At 44.3% G+C, this 20,397-nt stretch overlaps 1 long non-coding RNA gene across 1 annotated transcript in view; it reads left to right on the top strand.

Moving 5' to 3' along the window:
* LOC129385080 (uncharacterized) overlaps nucleotides 1-20,397 on the top strand; it is a 38,099-nt gene that overhangs the window by 1,599 nt on the left and 16,103 nt on the right. The window lies entirely within an intron of this gene.

Genomic DNA, 20,397 nt, shown 5'->3' with positions numbered 1-20,397 from the left:
ATGCAAGCAAAAACAAAATTATGGCCAAAATGACTTTCTGATTAGGAGGCACACCGTAGTGGAGGACTCCAGAAATTTCGACCACCTAGGGTTCTTTAACGTGCACCTAAATCTAAGTACACGAGTGTTTTCGCATGCACATAATTCGTGGCAGCATACAAACAAATAACACTTCGAGTCCATGGTACACATACGTATTGGGTATAAAGTTGATGCTCAAACATGTAAGACCGCTTGCCATGATAATAAGATCAGTTCAGGGATGTAACAAGGGGCCAGAATCCGCGGTGTGTGTTCACAGGCCTAACATACGGTCGATGATGCGTGGAAATGAGCATATGGGAGTGTACACCCCAACTGTACAGCTGTTTTTCTGTTAACGCTCTTATCATTACGCGTTTTCGGTAAAAAAACTTGTGTTATCGAAGGACTCTCAACGGGCAGGGACATTTAATAAGGCCAGTCACAATGATTATGACTATAGAATAAATAAGACATGCATGTGCACACCCGCCATCAGTCCTTGTTTGGGCTCACAAGTGCTGGCATGGTATACCGTTCGTAGTGATGCTTCACCGTGAAAGCGGGAGTCGCCGCAGAAATAACTTGATTTATTGTAGTATCCTTCATGTAGCATCATCCAGACCTGCTGCACCGACATCACTAGTAGAAAGTGCAGTGTTAGGAAAGCATTCATTTGACCGACTGACGTCAAGAGATGTCTTAGTTTTATTATAGAAGCGCCGAGATGTAATGAGACGTGCCGGTGAGCAGGAGCTTGAAAGCAACGAAGGCAAACGTCTACAACTAAATCTCTGCACACTTCGAGGATTTTCTTTATGCTGTGGGCCGTCCATTATTGATGTTTAAAGACATCCTAAACTTCTCGAGCACGAAAAGGATTAAGCTGTCAAGAAGATAGAGAAATAGTCTCAAAAAGGGCTTGTTGGACACACTAAATGAAGTAACTAGCGCTCAGTGCACGTTGCTGTAAAATGTTAACTGAGGTGTTGGCTCAGATACAGCTTTATTCTCCTGATAAGCCTCCTATAGTAGAGAGTATTATTAAGGAGCGTTTTCACTGAATAGGCTACTGCTTTACGAAGAAGCGATAACTCAATGTGTAACTTGAAATACTCGACGCTGTCTATACTCAGTATCGTATTACATGCAATACCATCAATGCTCTACAGATACAGTCTTTTTGTAAGAGCAATAACGATGCAAAGAGTCGAGTTTAAAATATTTTTTATATAAACTGTTCGGACGTGATAAAGTCAGGCTAACCTAATCTCTCTCCAGAAAGCCGTGCTAAGGGAGCATAAAATCGTGAAATTGCTCAGGGCTACACTCTGAAAGCATAGAATTTTCATTTGGAGATGTGTGATGGCCACGTTTAGAACTGTAGAAAACGCCGAATATGATACTACGAAATACTCCAAGTCTCTCAGTCCTCTTATTGCCATTATGTACATACAGCTTTTATTGCACTAATGCTATACATGTGGGCAAAATACAGAGTGAGCATCCTCATAAGGTGTCCCAAGGCCAGGGGGAAGCCCTACGGTGTAACACTTGCGCCGCTATCTGACTCAAGGTGTGAATGTGCACGTGCTTAGGTCACTCTTAGGTGTATGGAAAACACTTCAGAAGTTTTGGACTAGAAAACACTACACACATTTAAATTATGATGCCACACCTTGAATAGCTTTAAGCTGTCCACGACCAACTGATTAAAAGTGACAAAGTCAGGGCTGCTGTGTCAGTGCTGTTGAACATCCTCGTGACAGTATAGTGAAGGTTGGTTGAAAGGCTTTTTCTGCGAATGTTCCTAATAGGACGTTAGCATCTCACGGGATATCTATTACAAAAGAGAGTCAAGTAAGCAGGATAAATGATAGGCTACAGAGCTATTTGCCGGAGTATCTCGTCAGCAAATTGTTGGAATCATTTAAGTCTGATTTTGAGCTGATGTCGCATCACGCGACTTCACTCCAAGATGGTTTCGAAGAGTAACTTTACCTCCCAGAATAAAAGTATTGACCACAATCTCAAGCTATAGCGCATTATTATAACATGCCTACAGCTATGTATGCGAATGATAACATATATGCTCCAAGTCAAACAAACTCTCAGTGGCCAAGCATGAGAAAGGCTCGGCACGAAATGCTGTGAATTGGATCGGTAAAATGCACTAGCAAAAATGTTTTTCAAATAACATTAAAACAAGCTGGTACGTAATAATAAAGTGCATTTAGGCCAGCAGGGGATTTGTGCCTGTGCCCATGATTTGCACTGATGAATTAACTAGGAAGAAATCTTCGGAAACCTTGAGATAACTAGACTTTATTGCAGTTATCCATTCGAAACGTAGTGCCCAATTTTCGCCCCGCCCTTCGAATAAATATTAACAAATCGAAACAAATAATCATACTTGTAAGATTATTTTTCTTTAACTGCAATCTGTATTAGACACACATTGTCTGATTTAAATTAGACGAAGCAGACTGGCTTGCAGCAATAAGATATTCTAGAGTGGCGTGCGTAGATGTGCTATTGTGGACGTATAATAGAAAATGTACATTCACTCTTAAAGTGCACACCTTACTGGTAAAAATGCATTGTAACGGCAGTATTTCTTCGAACGTGGCCGAAAATGTAGCTACCAATGCATTGGACGGAGAGCCATGAGTGAAATAATTTATTACGGAATTCTATTTAGGCGTTTCCTTTGAGAGGAAGTGATGACTCAAGGCGAACTCCAATCCGACCTATTCAAGTACGTCTAAAATGCAGAAACACTTTTCCTATTTTAATGAAATTTGTTGCATTTGAGAGAGATAGAGGAAAAGGTACATGCTAATGACTGTTTCAAGTGGTGTCTTGATTTAGGGCCTGAATTTTTTACAGGAATCTTTAGAAATTGGTAAGTTAGAAAAAAGAATAGAGAGAGAAGCACTAAGTTTATAAATTCATAGCTCGGCGCCAAACACAGATATAGCAGTTCTCTAAACTGCATCCGTTAGAGCATCCAAAGCGGACAAGTTTGATATCTCAATTTATGGCTTACGTGAATTGTGACATTGTTTACAAAAGTTTTGCAAAGGCCCTACACGCATATTAGTGATGTACTCGAGAGCCATGTAGACTGCATCAATCTTGTTCGCTGGAGATGTACTGTTAGATGAAGTTTGCAGAATTATGATACCTGTTTTCATTGCTGAATTACAGAGTTTGCAAACGTGATAGCTACGCCTTCTAAAAATTTGTGATCTTCAAGAATTATTATGAAAATATCGACGGCCCAAATCGAAAATTCGCTACCAAATACCACTATATATTAAGTTCTTTTTTTTTCTTTTGAGTGCAAGAAGCCTCATCACATTTGCTGCACTGGCTCCACAGAAAAACGATTTCTCCTTTCCCGTGTATAGATAGAAGCCCCCGAAAGAGGAAGCTTTAGCTCAGGGGCTCCTAACTAAATTCATGTGGAATGGGAAATCGTTTTTCTCGTCAACCATTGCACCAAATTTAACGAGCTTTGTTGCATTTAAAAGAAAAGGTTAAAATCTAGTGCCTCTTGGCAGAGAACTATTGACTTAAGCCGCGCATTTCGTTTGCATAAAAATTGTTGAAAATCGCAAAAAAGAAAACTGAAACTACGAAGTTTGCAACTTCATAACGAAGCAATGAAAAATGATACTACAAGTCAGTAAAATGCATCTAATAGTACATCTAAAGCGAACAAAATTAATGTATTATACATGGCTCTCAAATGAACTAATATGTGAGTACGACGTTTACAAAACTCTTGTAAACAATGTAAGAAATTCACGTAAAGTATAAATCCATATATCGAGTTTATCCGCTTTGGTTGCTCTAACGGATGCAGTCGACACAACTGCGATATCTGTTCTTGGTGCAGAGCTACAAATTTGTAAACTTCTTTGTTCTTTCTCAAGCAAACAAATTTTTGGAAACTGCTTTTAAAAAATGCAGGCCTTAAATGAAAACCCCGCTTCCAACGGTCACTAGAATTTAAATTCATTTCTCAAATGCGACAATTTCATTAACATCGTCCCAGTGTTTACCTCAGAAAAGCGTTTCTCCGTTTGATATGTATTTGAATAGGCGGAATCGGAGTTGGGCCCGAGCTAAAGCTTCCTCTTAAGAGGAAGCTTTAGCTCGGGTGCTTCTATCTAAATACATATAAAAGGAGAATTCGTTTTTATCGGCAACCACTGCACCAAATTTGACGAGGTTTGTTGCATTTGAAAGATAAACTTTAAGATCTAGTGCCTGTTGGTTTCGAATTTTTGAGTTAGGTCGTCAAATATTTTATTAAAAATTGGCAAAAATCGAAAATTTTCAAAAAACGAAACAATCAAGTTTACAACTCTGTAACTCAACAACGAAAAATGATAATGCACTTCTGTGAATTGCATCTAATAGTACATCTAAAGCGGACAAAATTGGTATCTTACACATGAATATAAAGAAATTTAGTAATATGGAAACGCAGCTTTTGCAAAACCCTTGTAAACAATGTAACAAATTCACGTAATATGTAAATAAATAATAAATTTGTCCGCTTTGAAGGATCTAATGGATGCCTTTTACAGAACCGCGATATCTGTTCTTGATGCAGAGCTATGAATTTGTAAACTTCGTGCTTCTATTTCTTTCAAACTGCCGAATATTTGAAAATCTTTTAAACAAAATTAAAACCCTAAATCTAAATTCCGCTTCCAACAGTCACTAGAATTTAACTTTCTCTCCCAAATGCAACAGATTTCATTAAAATCGGTCCAGGGGTTATCTCAGAAAAACGTTTTTGCGTTTTACATGTATTTGAATAGGCCGCGTCGGAGTTGGGCCCGAGCTAAAGCTTCCTCTTCAGAGTAGACCATATTGTATACGGCAAAACCATCGCAGGTGGTCAAGTCTCGTGACTGCGATAAACGGAAGCGCGCCTAACTCTCAGTTGCAGTGAACCATTCTGTTTACTTTTATGCCAGTGTAAACGTTTTGGCAGCGCCATAGTCATCGCGTAGGTATTTATTTATTTCGTTATTTCAGTGATGAGAGAGAGAGAGAGAGAGAGAAAACATATTTATTGAGCCATTTAGTACATGGGGTGCATCCAGTCGTGCGACTGAAGAACGTTTGTGATGAACTATGGGTGAAGAGAAAAGTCATAAAATGCCGGTACCAGCATAGCTCTTCCCAACTATGTCTTTTGTTCTACCTGTATTGACGAACACTAGCACGTGTATGTTGCGCCGACGACGTCACACGCTCATACTTTTGTACACGCACAAATTTGCATTCACACGCAACACTTCGATCGCTTTACGTGTGTTTCCCCAACCAGACTGACTTTGGTCGAATGTTTACCTTTTTGTAAATAAACTTCTCTCTCTCTACCTTCGAGGCGTCGGTCGCTGCGTCCTGTGTAGACTCTACTATAGCAGCACTACAGTCCTGAGCATTGAATCATCCTCTTTTCTGGCTGTACAATAACTGTAGAAGCCGGAAATTGGCACCTATATAAGCGAAAGCGAGCAACCTATCGCGAGGTACAGATATATGGTGTCAAATTCAATCTCAGTTTGACCTCAACCTCGCAAAGTGAGGTAAGATTGAGTGACGTCAAATGTTCAGTGAGGTAGAGCTTTGAAGCCAAACATTCCGCAGCTGCTTCTGCGCACATCTTCTCCTCCTAGATGAATCAGTCAGCGCTATTTGTTAGGCTTTCTTCTGGCGTGAATTTTACATCTCTAGAAGCATGTCTACATGTATATATAGCTAATTACCTAAAGCCATAAGACGCCTTCAGCTAGTGAATCATTATGTTTAATTTGGTGTACCCCGGCTCTGTGCACCTCTCCCAGAGGCAGTAGCACATGTTTACGTGGGTTTAAGCATGGGAAACACCTTCGACGTTTGCCACGAGAGCTCGAACTGATGAAATGAGGTTGAGTTAGAAGATCCGAGCTTGACCAAAATAATGGGTTCTCAATGGCGGCCGCTGAAAGTTGAGCTGGGGCCGCCTGAATGCGCCTAAATCTCACGGGATTGGGTTGAATGGAATGATCAAAACTGAGAGGAATCTTAGGTGAGATCATGTTGAGGTCGTTTGCTCACCTTTACGTATGTTCACTGTGGCAAAACTGTTGTCACGAGGAAATTGCACTCGTGGTTGGTGAACCGCTGAAGCATATGTAAATGCAAACAGCATGTGCACTCAGCAGTTGCGAACAATTAAAATGGCTACTTCAGCACGAATAGTGTGGAACTACATCAAACACTTTCCATTTGAATTTGCATTAGAAGCTTGGCGTACTAGTTCGAGCGATACAATGACTGCAATCATTTTGAAACTGGTGACCTCAGTAAAAGCTTGCGCCCGGCAGCTGTTCAATGACAACGTAATGTCCTGGAACATAAACACACACACACACACACACACACACACACACACACACACACACACACACACACACACACACACACACACACACACACACACACACACACACACACACACACACACACACGCACACACGCGCACACGCACACACACACACACACACACACACACACACACACACAAACACACACTTTATTTTGCACCGTATCCACTTAGGCCGCTTCGCGAGGAGCCTTCGGTTTCAGTGGTTTCAAAAGTTATGCCTCTTATACCTAACAAGCTATTATACCTCTTATAACAACACGGTCTATTTAAGCACTTCCAAGAGCGTACATCTACTTTATCTTCTTAAATCAAGAACTTTAATTGCAAAAGCTAGTGAAGCTATTGCCGTAGAGCAACCAAGATAAGTTACATCTAAGACTATCAGCGTTAACCCGCGTTTTCAGACTTGCACGTTAACTTGAAGCCCACGCTTGACTTAGTGAAGTTAACGCTTAGCGTGAACGTGCCAAAGGAAAGGCAATGAGCAACTTGGGCACGTTCACGCAAGGCGTTACCTTGACCAAGTCAAGCATGGGCTTTGAGTTTAGGCGCATTTCCGCATAAGGGGGAAGATAATTGGCGCGTCTTCTGCACGTCTGCCAGTCGAATAACGCGTAGCCTTGTTGCTGTCATCTTGAGGCATTACTTATAGGGTACGGGGAGGGGTGCAACGTAGACAGTGGCCCTACCACCGCGACCATTTGCCGCGCATTGCAACCGCCGCGGTGCTTGAGCAGCGGCCCTAAAGCATATTGCGTCCGCGATGCGCGCAAAACCGTAAACGGAGCATCAGGCCTGCCTGTAAGTGGCGAGCCCTTCCTGAACGCCCCTTGGAAAGCGTGGAGTGCGCGCTCACCAAAAGCGCACACAAAACTCGATGCGCCGCAAACAAGTGGCGGGAACGAGGGGGTTGGAAAGAAATGGGGGGAGGGCAGGGAGAGGCAACATGCTGGTCGTCGTCGCTAGGCGAACGGCGCTTGCAGTGCGCTGCTCCTCGCCATCGCCAGCGCTCCGGGCGACCGGACACATTTGCGCGGACGCGCCAGTCTTGCTGGTGCTTCGCGTGCAACGCCGTGGCATTTAGCGAGCCTGATTTGTGCAGCAACGGGGTGGGGGAGGGGATATGCATATATATGACCTATACATAATGGCGCTCGCTTGTAGCATGTTGTGCTGGTACCAACGCACGAAGCTGGCATCCTGGAGCCGCCTATGGATAGTAGATCACACATCTCTCCGATAGAGCCACCGTGAGGTGTTGCTGGAAAAGTACACTTAGTTATACAGGACGGATACATTTCTTTTGCCAGGTGGAGGGGAGGGCGCCACTACGCGAGGCGCGAACGATTAAGGGACCTGCTCCTCAGTTAACGCGGGGCGTCATGGTCGTTCTACGGCACGCCATAGTGGTGTAATCCGGAATGTATTCGAACGCCATGGTTCTTTAGCGCAAACCAAATGCACGGTAGGCGAGCGTTCTTGCACTGCGCTCCCATCGGAATGCGGCCGCCGCGACCGGGATCGAACACGCGACCACCTCGAGTACACAGCAGCGCAACGCTACAGTGCCTAGAATACTGCAACGCCATATCCACTGGGATACCGCGACGAATGTCATTGTGCTTCGGTGGCCCAAACATGAAGTCTTTTTGGCCGTCTGTCGGCTCACGTAGGGACGCTTTAGAAAGCGGCGGGCCGGGAACCATGCACTACATCTTAACTCAGCCGACCGTATGCGTGCGAAATTCCGCAAGCAGGTTTCTCCGAGCATCACTTTCGACATTACCCAAGCAGTAAGATTCGCTGTTCCAGTGAGATTAAATCGTGAAATGCGCTGAATCGCTGCGCCCCCCCCCCCCCCGACTTTTTTTTATTTGCCGGTACACCATTCAAGAGCTTCGAGAGCGCCTCGAACGTGAAAGTCGCTGTTGTATTAGCTGTAGAGATTAAGATATGTGGGGAAGCAGGCCTGCCGAGTTTTCGGCACAGTATCATGCTGCAACTTATTTATAGCGACAATATTGCGAGAATATTGCAACAATATTTATAGCGGAACGCACAAATGCAGTTGTGCGTTCCGCTGTAAATATTGCCCATCAAGAAAATAGCCGAGCATATTGAGAAGAGATTTCGCAGCTTTTGAAGACCTCTATTGATGCTTTTAGCTGATAATTTAATAGAACACTGTTAGGCTTCTCAATGTGCCCAGGGACATCAAACATCTGTTTTGGCCATGTGCATGTGCGCACGCTATAGCAGAATAACCCCCGAATGTTCTTAGAACTTAGATATAGCCTTTGTTTTGAAGGTGTAAAAGGTGAGAATTCTGTTTTTCCAGCATCAATATAGTTATTTTGATACCCTGATTCGATCCAATGCGGCATGTAGAACGAGGCATTGATATTAAACTGCACAGATTGTTTTAACAGACAGCAGTATCGCTCGAAATGTGACATAAACAAACACGTCCTCAGGTATATCGTTCATTAGCACGGGATTTGTGCTTCGTTGAGTGTATGCATGTGTCCTTTAATCATTTTTTTTTTTAAATCTTGGAAAACAAGCTTGTTTGCTAAGAGCCTACTATGCTCGAACAAGTTCTAAATACTAGCGGATATTGGAAGCAGACCTGATAACATTAAAATATATATGTTGTCATATACAGTCAGCTGGACCGCAACATCTATCACGAGAATGACACCATCCGTTTCCTGTTTTTTCTCGAATTCGTAATCAGTCTTACGGACGAATTTTAGACAAATGTTTATATAGACCTTTAGATTCTTTATGATACCCGCATATCTTTCGAGAAAAAAGTTTTGTCAGCCTGCGTAAACCATAGGAAGTCCTTAAGCAGAGGAAGCGGAACGAGACTTACAGTGAAGTATGATAAACGACGGGTACCTTCGACGTTTTGTTGAATGAAATGATGATGTCTGATAACTGCGAAAGTATGTTTAAAATATTGCCTTTTGCGCCTGCAGTATTTGGCATAGTATACATTGTTACTGAAAGCGTGACGTAAGTCGTGTGTCCACACCGGCGGCCGGTGTGGAAGCGTGGCTTCGATATAGGAGCCACGGCGGAAATTTCCGAGGCTGCTGCGGCAACGATATATATATATATATATATATATATATATATATATATATATATATATATATATATATATATATATATATATATATATATATATATAAGCCTGATTTTGATCAGTATACTAATAATTATTCTGTAGCAATATGCTCGAACGTGAGAAAGTTTGTACGTATAGGATAGATAGAGACAACTGACGTAAGACATAAAATATAGGATGTCGCTGGGAAGACTTCGTCTTGCTAGTGGGCATAAATTGCTAGTGGACAGAATCCTGGAAGCTTACGAAAAGGGTTCTACTTAAATTGAGGACGACACTACGAGCTATGTAAAGAAGAATGGTGGGTGTAACGTTAAGGGATAAGAAAGCAGATTGGGTGAGGGAACAAACGCGAGTTAATGACACCTTAGTTGAAATGTAATGAGGAGGGAAGATAACCGATGGTGATTAAGGGTTACGGACTGGATTCCAAGAGAAGGGAAGCGTAGCAGGGGGCGGCAGAAAGTTAGGTGGACGGATGAGATTAAGAAGTTTGCAGGAACAACATGGCCGCAAGTCGCACGTGACCGGAGTAGTTGGAGAAGTATGGGAGAGGCCTTTGCCCTGCAGTGGGCATAGCCAGGATGATGATGATGATGATGATGGTGGTGGTGGTGGTGGTGGTGGTGGTGGTGGTGGTGGTGCTTCAGTGATGTAACTGCAAAGCTCGTTGAATTAAGCATGGTGTTTCACCAATATTGTGTCTACCGTAAGTTTGACTTGCAAGGCCTGAAAGTAAGACCCTGATAATGAGCTTATAACTAGAAGCAGCTAATAATTAGTAGCTGAAGTAAAGGTTCCTCCACTTTGCGTCAGGGATATCAGAAACAACAACAAAGAACATAAAGATGTGCCCACATTTAGAACCTGTCCTTACTTTATCGAAACAACTTGTCCACACTTTATGGCAAAGGTTTCTGAATCGACCTTTGTATGGGAAGGAACATAATCGTGCGTTGATGCAGGGTCTAAATGTCACTGAAGGTACCGTACTTCAGTACGAATGAGCAACTTAGCGAAGCTCGCGAGAGGTTTCGAAAGACGGACGTTGTAATACGCTTATGAATGCACTGTATCAGAGAAGGATACGAATTCCTGGGTTTTACTGCGGCTTGAAGCCATAATTATATCTCACTGCTCAGAGCACCATCAGCACATGTAAGCACAGGCAGGTTGCAAGTATCACGTGCATTGAGTATCAATCCCGAGCTGACACATATAAAGGCGAGATGGCCTCAATGGAGGGAGAGCGACAAAATGACCCTTATTTCGAACTCGTTAAGGAGTACATATTCGTTTGCCCGAAAACGAAGATAAAATATGGCATCAGAGACGTCTACGATATTAAAAAAAACATACAAAGAAAAATTGCATTATTATGTGCTTATAAGTGTAAGGTTGACCGGCTATAATACTTGAATAATCTATGCGAAAGTTCAGCAGGAATACTTTATCGTTCGATAAGAAAGTGTCACGCGCTGTGCTGTATGGCTGTATGGCAATGGTAGTTTGTGAACATGTCGTACCTTGAAAGCTAAACCTTTCTAAGTGTGCTGCATTATGATTATTTATTTAGTTATTTATTTATTTATTTATTTATTTATTTATTTATTTATTTATTTATTTCGACATACTGCAGGCCAGGATCACATGCCTAATCGGGAGGGGTCTTGTAAGTGTACAACACACGTCCCATGCACAAAATCACTCGCACAAGAAGAGAAAACAAAAAGAGAAAGGTTATTCGAAAATTAACATAGACGTAACCGATATACTGTTAAGTATACAAGGAAAAGCTATTGAAAATCTGAACGTAGCTGCATTGACTATACAACGTTCGAGCTTCGCTGGCGATAAGGAACAATTAAGCCAATGCCCTAAAAATGCTTTTGTTTTTAATCGCAGGTGTTCATAACAGCCATAACAATTACCTGCACGGACAACATAACCACGAGAGAAAGCAAACTAATAATACACAATATATGCGTAAATTATTGCAAACATTCTAGGAGAGGCATCGTTCGTGGAGGTGATGAAAGTCGAGCACTTGAAAAGTAAGCTGTATAGAAGTTTCTTACAAACACATACAGTTTTTCTGAAGGAACTATTCTGAAGGCATGGAAACTATCTTGAAACACAACCGTTCCAGCAAAAGATTGCGTGTAATGTGTGGTTAGGAGTTTCGCGTTCGTCTCGATGTTGAATTACGTTTTTAGAAAACGAGGTCGCGTTATATTCACTTTCTTAAACAGGATGGTATACCGAGCAGTGATAAGCGAGCTATCTTCTCGCGGGTCTGAAGGGCCGTAATCCGATTATCGCCCAACAACGTAAGGCACCATCGTGCCGCCTGTACTTTCTAAAAATAAAGCGAACCGCTTTCCTCCAGAATTTCAAGCTGGTAAACGTCTTTCTTCTTTAATTGCTGGGTCCCGTAATGCAAATGCATACTCGAATTTTGGTCTCTGTTAGTTGAATTCCCAGACAGTCTTGAGTGCAAAAGCAGCCTTGTTTTAGTGCGGCTTTTCCTGGTGAACAAGAAAACAAGATTGAGTAATCCATGTGAATAAAGCGGTATTTAGATGCATTGAAAACACAGGGAAATGCGATATGAGCGTGCACTGATTCGTTCGCACATAACGGACTTAGAAACTTTTAAAGATGGGATTACCGCGCGCCCAATCTGCACTTTAAACACGGTAATTCTTATAAACGTACGCATATACACAATGTGAATCTAACTGTACGTTTTACCGTAAGTAATGATAAACCGCGCGGACATCGATGGGGTTTTTTTTTTTTCGTTAAAGTCTGAAGGAAGCATCGATGTCAGTACGGTTACACGGGCAGCACGAAACATATACACTTAAGTTCAGAACTTGGTGTCAAGTTATATACATGCTACTTACTACCATTGCACAGCCGAACCTCGGCGAAGTGAAAACTGATCTAACGAATGATCGGTTATAACGAAATAAATCTAGAATGTTTGTCGCCGATACCAGCATGTGAGAAATATATATGTTTATAACAAATACCGCATATAATCATGGTATTTTTGTGTCAGACGCAGCTTCGTTTAAGCAAGGTCCGACTACAAATTTCGGAGCGCCGGTTAGCTTAAAAACTGTGCACATGTTTTCGTTGTATTTATCTCATCACTTTTTCTCGGTGTCACAAATCGTGGTCAGACGTTGTAATTACCAAGCGTCAAGGACAGAATGCAGCTGGAACGATTCTTCAGTTGACATTTCGTAAAGCTTCACGTCATGCTTAAACGCTGCTTAAATCTTAGTGTATAAAATTTAATATCTTTCTCTGTTTCTTGCTATACCAAAATATGAGAAGAAGCTAAGGGCACCCAAATAGTTATAATCTGCCTATGTTCAGGATCAAGGTCCGTAACCAAGGTCCCCCCCCCACACACACACACAATATTTACAGACCTGCGGACAAGGTCTCATCGGGCCCCGTTGCCCCAAGGAAGTCAGGAAAGCGTCCCGGACACGAAACAGCGAGCAAATCTGATAAGGAAGAAATGAAACGCGAATCCCTTTTCGAGCGCGATTCCCGTTGGTACTTAGGACGTTTCGCACGACTTTTTCTTCTTCGCGTCGTGAAATTTTCTGCACCGACGGGACGCTGGATTGGCAGTGGTTTTTCCCAGGGAGCCGTGCCGGGTGTGCTTGACGCGCTGCTGCCTTCTGTCGCTGTCCGAATGAGAACGCGCCAAGGGGCTAGCGAGCGAGGCCCCGCGGTTATCGAACCCAGGCCAAGCGCGCGCGCGCGCAGTAGAACACCTTGTCGTCGCCATGGAGGAACGGGTCCACCAGCCAGGCGTGGGCTATCGCGGCTATTATCGGGGCTGCGCTGCCGGTGGTGGGGGTATAGAAGGGAGGGAGGGGGTCACATGTAGTATAGAAAGGACGCCCGCGGGCCTCGTATCTATCTCCTCCCGGCCGCCGCCGGGGAATGAAGCCACAAACCCCTTTGACGACGGCGGGGTCAACGAACAGCCCCAGCCCCGTCCGGCCGTCGTGCAAGCAGCCTCCGCTACCTCCGCGTCTGCTGCTGCTGCTGCTTCGCCACTTGCCGCTGCCGCTAGGTGCGCGAGCGAGAGCCGAACATGGCACGCGCATGCGCAAAGTGCGCATCTGCGGCAGACAGACGCCTGTGGAGGCGCCCGAGCATCCGCTCCTGTCGGTACCGCAACTTAGGTCTGCCGAGAAGCCGAAGCGCTGTTTATATATATATATATACTCTTGATACGCTGGATGAAGGCCGAACCAAACCACCGCCGAAACGTCCAAATTATATGTTTGTTTGTGCTTCAATACGCGCGCCTGCACTTCCTTCTTATATATATTGAAGAATATTGAGAGAATATGCTGGTGGCACACATTTGAGAACAGTCGTTCATTCTGACGAAGGCCATGCCGTGGTCTAAACGTTAATAAAGCAGCAGTTCTTTTGAAATGTGTGTCACCTGCATATTCTTCTTCAATTAAGAAACTACCCGGACCTATATATATATATATATACTATGAAGGCAGTACTGCGTAAAGCAGAGAAAGAGAGGGAGACAAAAAAAGCGGCGTCGGTCCGTTGTTTCGGAACGCTCGGTTTCTCTCCTCTGTCCTTATGCGCGAATTTCGCCCTGATCGTAGCAAGTTCAGCTATTACCCAACATTAATCTGGCAAGGCATACCAACTATGTGGATAAACGAAATAGAGAAATTTCTCTGCATAAAACATCACTGTTAGCTGTGTTAAAAAAACAAAACGAAAAGAAAAAAAAAGAAATGGGAGAAGAAGAAAAGAAAAAGACCGCCATAGGTTTTAGGAACAAAAAACCTACCAGCTCAAACACGCATCCCTTTTACAGTTCATAATAAATTACTGTTTCACACATTCGCTCTCTCATATGCAACGGCAGTATCACGAATCATGAAAGCGTTGTCAGCCCAGTTCAATGAACGAAATTTGCAACATTTTGTAGACGGAAACCACGTGTGTGTGTGTGTGTGTGTGTGTGTGTGTGTGTGTGTGTGTGTGTGTGTGTGTGTGTGTGTGTGTGTGTGTGTGTGTGTGTGTGTGTGTGTGTGTGTGTGTGTGTGTGTGTGTGTGTGTGTGTGTGTGTGTGTGTGTGTGTGTGTGTGTGTGTGTGTGTGTGTGTGTGTGTGTGTGTGTGTGTGTGTGTGTGTGTGTGTGTGTGTGTGTGTGTGTGTGTGTGTGTGTGTGTGTGTGTGTGTGTGTGTGTGTGTGTGTGTGTGTGTGTGTGTGTGTGTGTGTGTGTGTGTGTGTGTGTGTGTGTGTGTGTGTGTGTGTGTGTGTGTGTGTGTGTGTGTGTGTGTGTGTGTGTGTGTGTGTGTGTGTGTGTGTGTGTGTGTGTGTGTGTGTGTGTGTGTGTGTGTGTGTGTGTGTGTGTGTGTGTGTGTGTGCGTGTGTGTGTGTGTGTGTGGCGTCTTCGTAAGCAAATATATGAATCTAACGTATATGATATAATCGAATTGTAGAAGAAAACGACGTCTAATCCGCACTTAATATTTAGAATACACGCATACACTAAAACATGGCCAAGTCATGGTATTTCGCACTTCCAGATGTTCGAATAAATATAAACATTTGGTCATGCCGCTAGCTTTTTTAATCCGTTTAAAAACTACTTAGTTTAAAGAAGGCTTCCGGTTCATTTGGACTCTTGTCTTCTCAGGCCAAAACCATGTACCCGAAATTCGATATTAAACACTTTGTCGTTCACTTTCCAATGATTCATACTTTTGGCACATGGAAGATGACTTGGGGACCCGAGGAACTTGACTCAATGCATAGCTGCTTTACATGCTCACACAACCAAGGACTACTGGAGATTTGCATGTGCACATGTAGTATGACAAGTATACAGGATACATTTATGATGAGCGAAGAGGATAAATACCAACGACAAAAGATTTATTACAAGTTCACCTTAGCGTTTGTATACACAAACTTATCTATATTCTGAGTCACTACAAAGCTAACTGCGCTCATTTGCTTTTCGCCTCTTGAGCTAAGCGGCAAAGCTTGTGTTACGATGTTATTAGCTACAACACATATCTCAATGTGTGCGGATGGGGCAGGTCAAAGCAGCTAGCGTATAGCTAAACTTTCATTGAGTTCTAGCAATTACGGACAACTTCCTAGGCACGTTTTCCGGTATATAGCTCCAATGTGTTTCTAATTACACTGAAACGCGCGAGTAATACATATCTTGTCCCAAGGACTTTTCCCCTTCGAGCCTCGTGGTAATGAAAGACACAAAGGCTGCAGGAGCCGAAACATAATTCGTGGGGAGGCCTGTACAGCAGCAAGTAGCTCTTTCTTTTTCTAGTTCCGATGTTTTTCTCCTTTTTTTTTCTGTGCTGCGACTACTGCATGCAGCCACAGCAGATTGTTAGTATCTGCAAAAGTACAGATTCATGGGCAGTGCCAGCTGGGCCATCAGAGAGCTTTATCACACCACAAACATACTCTCGTAGACGTCTACTCTTTTCCAAAGTACACGGGCTACACTAAACCTGCGACCGCCAAGCTGACCAGAGGCTGTTTAAGGGAGTTCCTGTGATGTACGAAAAGTTCGGACACCACGGGGGATAAAAACAATCCTCGTACACTCGCCATCCTGAAGTTGGGAGGTTGGGGCGCCAGGGGAACCGCATTGCACCGCCGAACAATAGGTGAAGGTGCGGAGTAACCTGTGTACTTTTGTCAAAGGTTGTGTGTGCGCAATGGAGTACGGGAAGGCGTAGACGCGCACAACAGCGCCTGTGCCGATATCTTGCGGCGCAAGGGTTTAACCTAAACGAGTATTGACTCTTATCGCAGAGATCAAAAGCGTTTCGCCTATCGCCTGGCACAAACGTTTCGGCATTAACATACCAACGATGGAGGTACATATGTTAATTTTTTTTAAAGAAACAGAAGCATCGTACGAAACAGGAACCTTTAACGCTTTGCGGTGTAACACGGCGTCGGAAGATGCCGCTACCAGCGGTAGTGTTCCCGGATAGAAAGCAAAAAAGCAAAGGTCAACCCGATGAGCCTCCTGTTCGGTATTCTCTGCGGGCAGAGATGATTTCCAATTCTCAGTTAGTCTGTAATGTATACCTCTAACTGCCGTTCATTGGCATTTTACGAAATCACACTATTTGCGTGACACCGATTTCATGTCCACTGCAGTTGTGAAGGCCTCTCTTAGTGATCTCCAGTTAATACTGTATTGCATCAGAGGACTCTTTTGCACACCTGCAAATTCCGAAATCGCATGACAACACAACCCTCTGCCATCCCCGACTCTGGTTCCGTTCCTTAGACACTCATTATGCTATTCGAATGGGCCTGCGCTCCACTTCTTCGTTTTAATAAGCACTGCAATATCAGCTGCACCTTTTTGCTCTCTAATGCATACCACCATCTTCCTGTTTCATCACGTTACACCTCCCGTTGTCCATTATAGTCCTCCTTGCATGGTCCTTAGCTTATATTCAATTTCATGGGTTTTACCAAGTTTCAGTAAGTTATAAGTTTCAGCCTCACGAGTCGGCACTGGCATAATGCAATAATTGTGCCTTTTTATTTTGGAAGGATAATGGCAAGTGTGGCTCGCCACGGTGTCTCAGTGGATATATGATGTTGTGCTGCTAAGCGTGAAGTTGCAGATTGGATGCCCAGCCACGGTGGCCGCAAGCCTGTGGGGCGGAATGCAAGGATGCTCGTGTACCGTGCTTTTGGTGCATGTTAAAAAATACCAGTTGGTCAAAATCAATTCAAAGATCTCTAATGCAGCTTCGGGACGTTAAACCTAACAATTAAAATTTTGAGCGACCGTTCTTAATTTCAGAATGTCTGCCTCATGCACTCTAATTCCTTTTATTGGTGTGGTGATCTCCTATATACTGATGATGTGGATATCCTTGGGCTACATAGCCTAGCTACTGCTGCATAGCTTCAATAGGCTCACTACCAATCACAAAATTTTGTTCCTGTCCCTGGCTACCGGAAATTACCGGAAATTCGTATATTAATCCTAACCCTTAGACTGACATTTTAAGGGCCCTGGCCCCTCGATCATTTCTTGCAGATTAACTCTGACGTTGCTAAAGAGGACAGTGTAAATTGCGAAGTGCAGGCTGCTTAAATATTCACCCTTAATCCTTACCACTAATCCTTCCTAGATTGACATAGTGAAATTCCTTGCATTTATGCAATGAATACCACTGGAACGACTCCGTTTGCCAGTATATATTACAACTGATTTTCTTGCGAACAATTATGGTAGCTGTGGAATCTATAATGTACTCGAATCTTTCTGAACCACCGTGGTAATATGAGGCGCTGCAGCAGGCGGCGTGTTATCATTCTGCGGCTCAAGACGTTGAGGCAACGGAGCAGCGAGGGAGTTGCCTACAGAGAATGTTGACGCACCTGACGGGTTCTCTGTGGCTTTCGTAGCCACAACGGAGACGGCTAATTTAAATACCATCAACAGACAGCGGCTGTCCCAATTCTTCGACCAGCTGACCTACAGACTATACCGCCTAACACTCCAATTTCTTTCAGTTTGTCCACGGACGCCCGAGATTTCACATCTACCGTAAGGACATTCTTCCAAGCGTTGATTCTGACCTCTTGGACTTGTCCCGGAATCAGCTGGTCGAAGAATTGGGACAGCCGCTGTCTGTTGATGGTATTTCAATTAGCCGTCTCCGTTGTGGCTACGAAAGCCACAGAGAACCCGTCAGGTGCGTCAACATTCTCTGTAGGCAACTCCCTCGCTTCTCCGTTGCCTCAACGTCTTGAGCCGCAGAATGATAAGACGCCGCCTGCTGCAGCTCCTCATATTACCACGGTGGTTCAGAAAGATGCGGGTACATTATCCGCTTCCTCTGACGTGGAATGGCCTGCTCTGTCATCCAAAGTCGTCGAACCAACGCGTCCATCATTCCGTGCCGTTCCAGCGGAGAATAAGGACAAGCCGGAAGACCAGCAGGTGAACGTTCTTCTGAAACAACTTTTACATTCCATGCGCACGCTGCTTTCAGGGCTCAATACGCCAACAGCAAGGGTTGTTGTTCACTTTTTGGATGCAATTGAGCCGCTCTTGGCGGCACTGCAGTAATTCATTATGGCGCTACCACACAACCCCTCCTCTGTGTCGATGCACATACGTCGCAGTGTAGTGATGCAGTGGAATGCCCGAGGCCTGCGTGGTCGCCTAAGTGACTTCCGACAGCGCGTCCAGAAATACCGCTTCCCCGTGATTGTTATATGTGAGCCCAACATGCCTTCTGCTTTCCGCCTTTCTGGATATGTATTGCTGTGGTCTCGAGAAGCTGATGAAACCAGCAAGGTATTAGGGTGCATACGCCGAGATATTCCACATTACCGCCTTGTCCTCCAGCACCATAACACGAACCACTACTTTTGCTTGACGTTAACGCTTAAAGGACGGGTCTTCTCGATACTCGGCGGCTACATTCCACCCAGAGATCACATTGATTTCTCGTACCTGTCCTCAGCAATCCAGAGTTGCACAGCTCCCCATATTATTGTGGGCGACTTCAATGCTCATCACCCCCAATGGGGAAGTACAGTAATGAACAACCGAGGCAAAGCCTTGTCCGACTTTATGCACTCACAGGATTTCGTCAATATTAACGATGGCTCTCCTACGTTTCTGCGTGGCACGTCCTATAGTAGCTACTTGGACCTGACGTTTGTTTCCTCACGACTACAGTCTTCTATTAGCTGGTTCAGTGATGTGGAAACACATGGTAGTGATCACATACCAACGTATATCTGCGTAAAGTGGTTCGCACCTACCACTTCGTCTCATGTACGGTGCACAGACTGGCCCACTTTTAAGACATTCGTGGAGAATTCCTGTGCGAATCTCGAGTCACCAACCCAAATAGAAGACTTGATCACGTCCGCCCTCGGTGAGGCCACGCGGAACATATGTGCACCTACACCGGGGCCTCCTATCGACGTGGAATTCGAGAGGTTGCGCGCAGTCCGACGGCGCGCTGAAAGGAAATATAGAAGGACGAAATCCACGTACGATCTCGCCCTTTGTCGCCGAGCTCAACGACAAATAAAGCGCCATCTCGAGAAATTAGGAAGGAAGCGTTGGAGAAAGTTCTGCACATCACTGGATCCTCGCAAGCCGCTGTCACGTATCTGGCATGTAGTCAGGAGCCTACGTTTTCCCCCACAAGAAAGGTACCCTTTCAGAGCTCTGGCCCTTTTCCAACGCCGCAATGATGTAGAGGTAGCGGACGACTTCTGCAAAATGATTGTTGGCACAACTCAACCAGCCTCAATCCAATTCGAAGTTTGTGCGCCACCTTCCTCAAGTGACCACTACGACTTGCTCTTTACGATGCCCGAATTAGAGGCTGCTCTTGCGTCGTGTCGACATTCATCTGCTCCTGGCCCTGGCGGGATCTCGTACTCGTCTCTATCTCACCTTGGCAGGGCTGGTCGCACTGCGCTGCTCAATTATTACAACGACACATGGGTCTCCGGTATTGTTCCGCAGCAGTGGAAGATCAGCCGCCTGGTTGCTCTCTTGAAGCCTGGAAAGACTCCTTATGAGCTTACCTCATACCGCCCAGTTGCATTAGCCAGCTGTGTTGGAAAAGTTATGGAACGAATGGTCCTGGCGAGGCTCGAATGGTTTCTGGAAAGAAATGATCTTTATCCGAACATGATGACCGGTTTTCGGCGGGGTCGTTCTTCAATT

The sequence above is a fragment of the Dermacentor andersoni genome, chromosome 5 (assembly GCF_023375885.2).
Source record: "Dermacentor andersoni chromosome 5, qqDerAnde1_hic_scaffold, whole genome shotgun sequence".
NCBI lineage: Eukaryota > Metazoa > Arthropoda > Arachnida > Ixodida > Ixodidae > Dermacentor > Dermacentor andersoni.
Note: the sequence above shows the minus strand (reverse complement) of the source record. Positions and strands in the feature narration are given on the sequence as shown.